The sequence below is a fragment of the Hyperolius riggenbachi genome, chromosome 9 (assembly GCF_040937935.1).
Source record: "Hyperolius riggenbachi isolate aHypRig1 chromosome 9, aHypRig1.pri, whole genome shotgun sequence".
NCBI lineage: Eukaryota > Metazoa > Chordata > Amphibia > Anura > Hyperoliidae > Hyperolius > Hyperolius riggenbachi.
In genome coordinates this window covers 132,511,960-132,523,347 of record NC_090654.1, presented here as the reverse complement: position 1 = coordinate 132,523,347, position 11,388 = coordinate 132,511,960, and positions in this window count along the sequence as shown.

The following is an 11,388-nucleotide window of genomic DNA, read 5'->3' as shown; positions in this document are numbered from 1 at the left end:
GTGTTTGTTAGTTTGATTATATGGCTTCATAAATCGAGGTGCGCCATAAAGCAGCATTTCTTGGCGTACACCTGGCTTATAAGGACATATTGGATGTTGCATGGACTAGTTTTTGGTGACACAATGCATTTTGGTTGTTTCTTCTTCTTGCATCTGTGATATATTTCTAATGATGATGGCATCCTGAGCGTGGAAGACAATGAAGATCCCTGAAGATGCCTGCAATGTTTGAGGAAGATCTATCTGCACCTGACATAATGGCAATGATCACATGTACTGGTGTGACCTTAGGAGCAAATGTCTCTTTTATAAAACTGCTTTAATAAACAATTGTGAACTGTTAGGATTAATAAATAAATCCACCTGTGAGAAGAGAGAACGTGTGGAAGATTGTATTCTTTAGCACCTGCATATTACACTAGTCTAGAGCTCTTTAATCTGTATCTGTGGCAAATACAGACAAAAGTAGGGCGCACGAACAATAGATATAAATACAGTAACCTTAAGTGTAAAATAGAGCATTTTTTATCAATGTTAATTGATGTGATAAAGCGAGATCAGGGGCGGACTGACCATTCAGGCACTCGGGCACGGACCGAGGGCCCGTGGTCAGGGGGGGGGGGGCCACCAGAGCACCCTGAGCAGGAGGGTAGGCAGCCAGTGAAAGGGAGCGATGGGCACACATCGGAGAAGGGGGGGTAGGGACTTACCGCTGTTACAGCCACCGGAGGGAGCTTTGATCTGTGTGCCGCTAGTCTGGTCTACTCAAGACCAGACTAGCGGCGCACAGATAAGAGCTCCCTCTGGCGGCTGGAAGAACAGTGGAATTTTGGAGGAACCTCTGCCAAATTGCATGGATTTTTGGTGAAATGCTGTCAGATACTATTTTGAGGGGAAACACTATGGCAGAGTTCAAACTTTTTACACCACTGCTAAAGCCATGTATATTTTGCCCCACCCATGACCCCATTCTGTTTCGTGACCACATCCATTTTTCAGGGGTTTTTATCAGTATAAAATATCTGTTGTCAGTAAATTATTATATCTTAGTCTGTAAAAAAATAAAAACGTGAAACATGGGAAACACTGGTATGGGGGCCCCATAATCTCCTATTGCCCGGGGGCCCCATGAGTTGTCAGTCTGTCCCTGAGCGAGATAATTCTGCCAAACATAGTTTTGTATGTCTGAATTAATGCTATTTTGCTTGTGATCCTTGGGGAGGTAAGTGACCAGTGACCACCCATCCTCCATTTTAAAGGACAACTGTAACAAAAGGTATATGGAGGCTTCCAGATTTATTTCCTTTTAAGCAATACCAGTTACCTGACTATCTTTCTGATCCTCTGCCTCTAACACATTTAGCCATAGACCTTGACCAAGCAAATGCAGATCAGGTGTTTCTGACATTTTTGTCAGATCTAGGTTAGCTGCATGTTTGTTTCTGGTGTTATTCAGGCACTACTGCGGTCAAATAGATCAGCAGATTACCATTCAGCCCTCAGATGCTGATGGTATTCTAAAGGTATTAACCTCCTTGCCGGTTCAAGGAGGCAGTGCAGGAGGTTTTTTTTTTTTTGTTTTGTTTTAAATCATGTAGCGAGCCTAGGGCTCGCTACATGATAGCCGCTGAGCGGCGGCCTACCCCTCACCCACTCCGATCGCCTTCGGCGATCAGAGTAAGCAGGAAATCCCGTTCAGAACGGGATTTCCTGCAGGGCTTCCCCGGTCGCCATGGCGGGATGACGTCACCGACGTCATGGACGTCGGGACGTCATAGGGATTCCCGATCCGCCCCTCAACGCTGCCTGGCACTGATTGGCCAGGCAGTGCAGGGGTCTGGGGCGGGGGGGAGCGACTCGGCGCGGCGGATCGGCGGCGAGCGGCGGTGAGCGGAAGTTACAAGCAGCTAGCAAAGTGCTAGCTGCTTGTAACAAAAAAAAAATTATGCAAATCGGCCCAGCGGGGCCTGAGAAATCCTCCTGCGCAGGTTACCCCGAACTGAGTTCGGGATAACCGGCAAGGAGGTTAAACAGCACAGATAAAGTAACCTTTTGGACTTGTTGGTGAGTCCACACACACACACACACAATACAATTTGATACAATCTGCAATCTCGTGTAGATAACCTGCTACCACTTCGCTCTAGCGTGTGAAGACGCAATTCTAACTCTAGCTAGTCCTGTAGGAAAAAGGGTGAAAAAGGGTTATTTTCAACAACCTCACTAGATATAAAAGTATATATTCATAACAGTTATGGTAAAGTTTTCCCCAAAAGGCAGTATTCTTCGCAGGGGATATTCAGAACAAGTGCTTAACCCTTCTGGCACCGGCTGCCTAACCCCCCTTAAGGACCGGTCGATTTTGCAGGGGGGGGGGGGGGTCAGGCAGCTGGATTTCTGCTAGGGCTTAGGTGGGCATGGTGTCCCCCCTGTATGCAGCAGCCTTTACTCATCTCCCAGGCTCCAGTGATGAGCAGCTGTGGACCCTTCCGCTGTCACCAGAATCCCTGCTCGCTCTGCCGCTAAGTCCCAGGTCACGGCTTGATGACAGCATCAAGCCGCGACCCGGGACTTACGTCAGAGCGAGTGAGGATGCCGGTCAGAGTGGAGGGGAGCACAGATCGCCGGGGGAACGTAAGGAAGGTGAGTGGATCCTCTTCTTTCCCCAGCTCTAAAGGTGATCACTATGATCCGCTGGCGATCATAGTGATCAGGAGCCAAGCGCGATAGCTCCTTATCACTGAGGAGAAATGTCAGCTGTCATATGACAACTTAATCTCTCCTCTCAGGTGCGCACGATCGCATCGGGAGCAGAACAGCAGGTGGCGTAAATCCTATGCCGCATCAGACTAGAACAGCCACAAGTGCGGCGTAGGATTTCCTATCGGTGGTCCCCAAAAGGTTAAATTACTTTTACTCATTTGTTTTCTTAATCAAAAAAAAAAAAAGTGCATAAAAATACAGAAAAATTACAAAGAATTATGTATCAGATGAATGAGATTTTATATAGTAAAATAATAGCAATACAAATTTGAAATATTAACTTGATAAAGTCTGAGCAGTCTATAGAATTATCATGTTCTTTCGGAAATTGTAAGTCCAAGAATGTTGGTAGATAGTTCATTGTTAGTAGTCCAAAGTATAAACGAGTTAAGCCAGGTTCAATCGGCTAGCAGATGGATCTGTGATGGGATGGATCAGCATGGAAGGACACTTGTTAATCTGCAGCAGACTTTTAAACCTCTCTGCTGGGTGTAGATTGTTATGAGAGAAGATGAAGAGGCAACCCGCAAGGATAAAGACAATAAGGATTAATCACTTATCGCCCATTTTATACAGGATACATCTCATAAAAAAACAGCTCACTCACCCAAGCAAGCAGAGTACTCTAAACGTGTGTGCGGATTTCCCCCACTCTACTCCGTATAGGGATATCAAACAACCACCACCTCCTCCTCTACTTACAGCTCTAGCACCAGGTTACTCACATTAGCCACTCTTCGGCAAGGCAAGACTTTATGGATGCCTGGATTAATGTACTGTGGCCATCTCAACCATCTGAATCACAGGGTCAAAGCCATCACCAATAGAGATGGGCAGAACGGTGCATATACAGCCCTATCAGTCAGTTTTAGCTGCTGGACCTCGGCCCCTTGGTAATTCCTACTGTGCCACTGCCAGGCCCAGCACATTCAGTGACTACCTGTGTGTGCGACAGCTGCACATTTGTAATACCCATCACTGCATATACCTGTTGTTCAGTGCACCCACCTACCTACGTGACTGCACGCAGTGTCACTATACCTGTTCACGGCACTTGTGTATGTGTGTGACAGCTGCATATTTGTAATACCCATCACTGCATATACCTACCTGTTGTTCAGTGCGCCCACCTACCTACGTGAGCGCACGCAGTGTGATATTTAATACCACCGTGTGTGCGTGCGTGTGTGCGTGCATGTCATTTGTAATACCCATCGCTGCATATACCTACCTGTTGTTCAGTGCACCCACCTACCTACTCAGTGTGATATTTAATTAAAATTCAAGTTGATACAGCGCTCACCACCCCTAGTCACAGCTCATCCAGTGTGCAGCTAACTGCCAAAGAGCAGGAACAGGTAGTTCTCGTCAGGTTCAAATCTCGGCTCTGCCTGTTCAGTAAGCCTGCACCTATTCAGTAAGGAGTTTCTTGGGCAAGTCTCCTTAACACTGCTACTGCCTACTGAGTGCGCTCTAGTGGCTGCCTCGCAAGCGCTTTGAGTCCGACAGGAGAAAGGCGCTATACAAACACTGCCATTATTAAGTCAGTTGAAATAATCACAGCAGCGATCCTGGTACTCCCTCCTGTGTTCATAGACCTAAACTGGAAAGAGCAGGCACATAGCGGGTAATCCTCTAAGACTAGTACACCCTGTGTACACCACACACACTGTGCAGAGGGATAATCTATCACTGCATGCAGGATGGGGGTCACACACCCCCCCCCCCCCCTCAGTTCCCTGCTCGCCAAATGTCTGCTTTAAAGCAGGCGCATCAAAGTTGCTGCAACATGTCGCTGAAAGCAAGCATAAAACATCCGCCTTTCATAGCGTAAAAACTTCTTTTTAATATGGCTCAAGCCCCATAAAAAGTGTATGTGTACCAAATATAAAAGGGTCAAATACACATCTCACATATCCAGCTGATCGGCTTGTACGTCATCCAGGCTTCCCCGCCGTAATGCTGGCAACATCCGTCCTCTCCGTGTAAAGTGTTCAGCGTGCGTGTCCAAGGCTCCTCCCTACGCGTTTCATCACTAAAGGGGCGTGACTCATCAGGGGAGCTGGACACTCTCGCACGCTAGAAGGTTAATGTATGCGAGTGTCCGCCCTTGCCGCCACGGCGCCACCCACTCACTCACTCACTGTAAGCCCTGACTAGGGTGCACGTCTATTGGTCTAGCCAGCGGTGGGGGCGGAAACCTGGCGGAGCGTAACTTCAAACATTAAAAGCATACGAATAAGGTTAAAAACAAAACAAAACACTATGTCAATTACCGACAAAACATAACATAACAGTCCCATCCTCCATTTCCACCAGACGCAGTTGTATAGCACGCAGTATAGCCACTACCCTCCATACTCCAGCGCGTATCTATGCATCAAGGAGTCATAAATGATAAATTTTGACATCTTATATCCCACCTTTTATCCCACCCACATACACACTGCACAGACCCACCCCACCATAGAAACCATCATAGGACCAAGTTCCAATTCGCTTTACCATAAACAGCTAATGAGACAAAGCTACACCCTGTCAGTCTCTCACAGGGAAAGGTCATTTTTAAGAAACACCATTGCACAGCCCGCATGTCTTCGATAGTCTTTGAGTCTGACCATAAAATCTAATGCATATTAGCCCATCCCTCTGCCCTCCCCTCACCCCAGGCCCAAATACGTATTCATAAAAAGGTGAAAATGCAAACAAGGTATCTAGAAAAGAGAGCTCATCCATCAATCGAGGTCTGCCATGAGTTGATCACACAAGGTCATTCAAAGTGCCAAAAACTCATAACAGAGAACTATTAGTCATTAGAAATAAAGCAATTGATATCAACCTCGATATTTAGTTCCATCTGGTTTCCAACTTAGATAGTTCCCCGAGTCGGTTACAGCCCCTCCAACTTGGGACCAATTTCTCTAACACACAGAACCTCAAGCCATCCGGGTTGCGGGAGTGTTTTTGTCTGAAATGGGCAGAGACCATTGGGCAGAGGTCCTCATGCCCCTTTTGAAATTTATAAATATGCTCTCTGATGCGGGTCTTTAAATCCCTAGTAGTCCTGCCCACATATTGGGCCCCGCAGTTACACCATAGTAGGTAGACTACATATGTAGATGTGCACTGCATGTAACAAAATCTTAAAAATTTTTTGATTGTGAAAAGAGGTTATAGATCTTACTATTTCCCTCCTATTAGACAAACCTGGCAGTGGTACCTTTATTGCGTTGTGCTGTGACATCACCCTTAAACGCACTGCAAAGCATAGTTGCCAGCTTGTTCTGCAAGTGCTGCTGTAACGATCGGTGTAACATAGAGAGGATCTGATTATCGGTGATCTGCAGTATCACCGAGAATACAGATATATACCCGATTATTGATGATCTGCAGTATCACCGATAATCAGATATATCTCTAACCTCTGGACACCTGAGTAATATGAGTGTTTGGTGCAACAGTAATACTTTGAGGAGAGCACCCGTATAGAGGGTGCACGGCCGTAGAGATACTGCCCAAAGAACAGGCTCCTTCCAAAAGCCTGAGGCTCCCCAAGGGGAGGAGTCAGGCTGAGAATGGGAAGGACCAGAGTGTGAGTGACACCAATGGTGGAGTGTCACTGACAGATCTGTGAAGTATCTCTAAACAGAGGAGATAGTTCTCGAGGTCGGACAAGCCAGGTCGGCAACAGACAGACAGATTAGGTACAGAGGAAGGAGACAGACTCGGAATCCTAAGGCAAGCAAGGTTTGGCAACGGAGTAACAGATATAGCGAAGTACCAAATCAGAAAACAGAAGAGAGGTCAGGAAAGCAGAAGGTCATAACAAATAATCAACAATATCTAGTCTATAGGTGTGAGCTCCTTGATCATCAACACCCTGGAACTAGTCTGAAGTATAAAAGGATGGTAAAGCTAATTCCTAGTCTTGGGTGTGAGCTCCGTAGTCATCAACACCCTGGAACTAGTCTGAATAATAACACAGATAATACACAGTATTCCTAGTCTTGGGTGTGAGCTCCGTAGTCATCAACACCCTGGAACTAGTCTAGAGAATAACACAGATACTGACAAACAGGTCTGAGTGCTACCACGTAGTGATCACAACGGCAGACAACCAGAGAATGACCAGCACCCAGTATATATAGCAAGGCACTCTCCAGCGCCTCCCCTAAGTGCTGGACGAATGAGAAGTGGTGGAATTGTCAGCTGACCGGCTTGGTCAGCTGACTCCCTTCTGGCTGTCATAAAAGCTCTGCCTCTCAGCGCGCAAGCGTCCTTCTGAACCTGTGTGAACTATCATGTCCCAGCCACACCAGACGTGTTGCAAAGCACTCGCCGCGCTGGATGCGAAAATCCGCCGCACCGCTATCAAGGCATGCGGTGGTTTCTCCGCATTCGGCCATACTACTGGATGTAGGCCTACGCGTGCAGACCGCCGCGTAGGATGCAGAATCAGCCGCCTTGTTCTGAGTACACGCGGCGGCTTTTCCGCGTTTTCTCACAGCTGCATCCTTTCTGCCTTCAGGTGAGTTGGCAACATCTCCGCCACTTTGTGCCTATACCGAGGGTCTAGTAGCATGGCCACCCAGTACAGCTCATTCCCCTTGAGTTTTTTTATACGGGGGTCCCTCAACAGGCTGGACAGCATGAAAGACGCCATCTGCACAAAGTTGGATGCAGACGTACTATCCATCTCCTCTTGCTCTTTCTCTGTGATGTCAGCTAAGTCCTCCTCCTCCCCCCCCCCCCCAGCCACGAACAATACCACGGGAACGTTGAGCAGCCCAAGCCCCCTGCGACGCCTGCTGCGGTTGTTCTTCTGCCGCCGCCTCCTCCTCCAACGAAACACCTTCCTCATCATCCGAGTCTGACTCCTCCTCCCCCCTCTGTGCTGCCGCAGGTGTTGAGGAAACATCAGGTTCTGATGGGAATTGATCCCACAACGCTTCCTCCTGTAACTGTTCCTCTTCAGCTCCTCTACAGCTTGATCCACCACTCTACGCACGGCACGCTCCAGGAAGTAAGCGTACAGGATCAAGTCGCTGATAGTGCCTTCACTGCGACACACCAGGTTGGTCACCTCCTCAAACGGCCGCATGAGCCTGCATGCATTTCGCATGAGTGTCTAGTTGTTGGGCCAGAACATCCCCATCTCCCCAGATTGTGTCCTTCTACAGAAATTGTAGAGGTACTGGGTGACGGCTTTCTCCTGTTCTAGCAGGCGAGAGAACATAAGGAGGGTCAAATTCCAGCGAGTCGGGCTATTGCAAATGAGGCGTCTCACCGGCAACTTGTTTCTCCGCTGAATCTTGGCAAAGTGTGCCATGGCCGTGTAAGACCGCCTGAAATGCCCACACAACTTCCTGGCCTGCTTCCGGACGTCCTCTAAGCCTGGGTACTTTGACACAAATCTTTGAATGACTAGATTCGGTACATGTGCCATGCAGGGTACATGTGTCAGCTTTCCCAAATTCAAAGCGGAAATGAGATTGCTGCCATTGTCACACAGCACGTTGCCGATCTTTAGCTTTGTGCGGGGTCAGCCACTGATCCACCGGTTTGTTAAGAGCAGCCAGGAGAGCTGCTCCAGTGTGACTCTACGCTTTGAGGCAAGACCTGTCTAAGATGGCGTGGCACCGTCGTACCTGGCATGCAGCATAGGCCCTGGGGAGCTGGGGCTGTGTAGCTGGAGAGGAGATTGCAGCACCAGTAGAGTTGAACTGACACTCAGCCAAGGAGGAGGAGGATGACGACAGCAAAGAGGATGTAGCAGGCGGAGAGGAGGTGGCAGGAGGCCTGCCTGCAAGCCGTGGAGGTGTCACAAGTTGGTCCGCTGCTTGTCAGCGGTCACCAGGTTGACCCAATGGGCTGTGTAAGTAATGTAGCGGCCCTGACCGTGCTTGGCAGACCAGGCATCCGTGGTCAGGTGGACCCTTGACCCAACGCTGTGTTCCAGAGATGACACCACTTGCCTCTCCAATTCACGGTGCATTGGGTATCGCCTTTTTAGAGAAATAATTGCAGCCTGGCATCTGTCCCAATGGCCACAAATTTATGGAAGGCCTCAGAGTCCACCAGCTTGTATGGTAACAGCTGGCGAGCTAACAGTTCCGCCAAGCCAGCTGTCAGACGCCGGGCAAGGGGGTGACTGGCAGAAATTGGCTTCTTCCGCTCAAAGATTTCCTTCACAGTCACCTGGCTGCTGTGGGCAGAGGAGCAGGAACCGCTCAAGGTGAGAGGCGGAGTGGAGGAGGTTGGCTGTGATTGTGAAGGTGCAAGGGAGAAAGAGGCTGAAGATGATGCACCTGAAGGAGGAAGAGTAGGAGGGTGGCTTTTCTTTTGTGTGCTGCTTTTGGTCAAGTGCTCTTCCCATTGCAGTGTGTGCCTTTTCTCCATGTGCCTTCGTAAGGCACTTGTCCCTACGTGGGTGTTGGCCTTTCCACGGCTCAATTTTTGGAGGCAGAGAGAACAGATGGCATTGCTCCAATCTGTGGCACACATTAAAAAATTTCCAAACCGCTGAGCCCCCCTGGGGTGATGGCACAATGGTGGCATCAGCAGCTGACGTTGAAGTGCATGTTGGCTGTCTGTACATAGGTGGCGATACATGGCGCCGGACACTGCCACCAGCTGTTTCTGACGACAAGCTCCCCCTGCTTCTTTCAGGAACTCGTCTCCTCCTACTCCTCTCTGACTCCCCCTCTGAAAAGCATTATATTTCTCATGTAAAAGGGGGTATCAGCTACTGATTGGGATAAAGTTCAATTCTAGGTTGGAGTTTCTCTTTAATGACCAGGCTATTTTTTACAAATTAATGCCCAGCAGCTTTAATAGCTCACTGCAAAGCCATACAATTGAGCACACAAATGAATCCCACCCCTTTTCTGCCCACCAACAGAGCTTTCTGTTGGGCTCTGATCGCTGCTGCACTTTTTCTTTTATTAATTAAAATTTACAATTTTTTTTCATCCTCCTCCCCTCCCCCACCAGCCAATCCCCACAATCGTCTCTCATAGGCATTAGCCTATGAGAGCGATCACTCTGTGGGCCACTCCAGGGGACAGGCGAGTGACATGTGTCCCCTGTACAGCACTACCGTAGATTGCAGCGCTATACAGTGTAAATTGACGGCAAAACTGATGGCAGACTGTTGCCGGAGCTCTCCGTTCTGTCATTCAAGCGGGGATGCGCGCAATCCCTGCTAATCTCCACCCACCGCTCGACGCCTTTCAGCATTACGCAGTCCTGGGGCTGCCACCTTCCCGACACCTATCAGCGTTAGGGAAGGGGCTAAAGATGCAGAGGCGGAAGATGCCAGAGGATGTTTCAGCGGATGTGTGCGCACATCTCCAGGGAAGCAAGGGAGCAGTGCCGTGGTGCTGGAGGACAACATCACAGCGTAAAACCTCGCTCACCATCAGCTGGGTAAAGGGAGCATCATTCAGGCTTTCAGTAATGCTCCCAAATGATCGCCCATCACGGAAAGGAAACCGGCAACAGGAATTGCCGTAATTGCACAATGGCAGGGTGATAAGTAGCTCACCTATAATAGGATAGCGCCCCAGGAGTGTTAAAGTGGGAGGAAACGCAATATTAACAAAAAAAAATCATCCAATAAAATTTTTTTTACTTATTTAGCTTACCTATCCCATTGTTTTTAGCGCTCACTGTTAGATCTAGAAGAAATGTGATATGAAAAATAAAATATTTCTGCTGGTTTCCATCTTTAATGTTTATTTGTGATGGCAAACATGGTGTATCCAGTGCAGGAGACTTGGGCGCACAGGGAGTAACTTCGGCGCCGTCAGAAGACGGGGCTGAAGTAACTTTTAAAACACAATAATTCGGCTTCCAGCAATCGCTGGAAGCTGAATTATTTAATTCCCCACTATCCATGGTGGCCTGGAGGGGGAATAGTATTTAATACGACCGGGACTTGTGCAGCAGCAGGATCAGCCATATACCGGCTCTATCTTGCGCCCATTCCTCTCGTACGCTGACACCACTTCTGTCCTTTTCTTTCTCAGTGTTAATTTTCCTTTCCTACTGCCACAGCTTGCTGTCCCTCTCAGAGCAAATAAGTAAATGTGGTTTACACTCATTTTGGGACACTAACTTTTTTAACATTTTTTTTTAAAGAATTGAATCTGACATTAATTTGTGTGTGCAGCTAGTATCTCCTGAAAACCAATTAGGACCCCTTGGCCTATGTGAGGGGGTACAAGTTTGTAGTTCACAGGAAGTATGGGTTATGGTGGCTACTAATGATCCAATATTTTTCATCACCAGGGGTAAGAGGGGGGGGAGGCTCATCAATAGGTTGTATGCAATAAAGCCAGTAAAAGTAAATACAAATGGCTTACCTCAAAAAGCAGGCCACGCCACTGAATTAAATAAAAAAGCTTTTATTACACCCAGACACTTGAATGATGATAATGCGTTTCCCAGTCCTCAGATCGAGTAACAAAAAGTGACCTAAAGTTACTTGATTTGAGGAAGTGGACTAGGTTCTGTAAAATGTGTTATCATTCAAGGAAGCAAACTGTGTTCTGTGAAACATGTTATCATCATACAAGTTCTATTAAAAGCTGTCTTTTTCCTTTTTATTTAATTCAGTGGTGT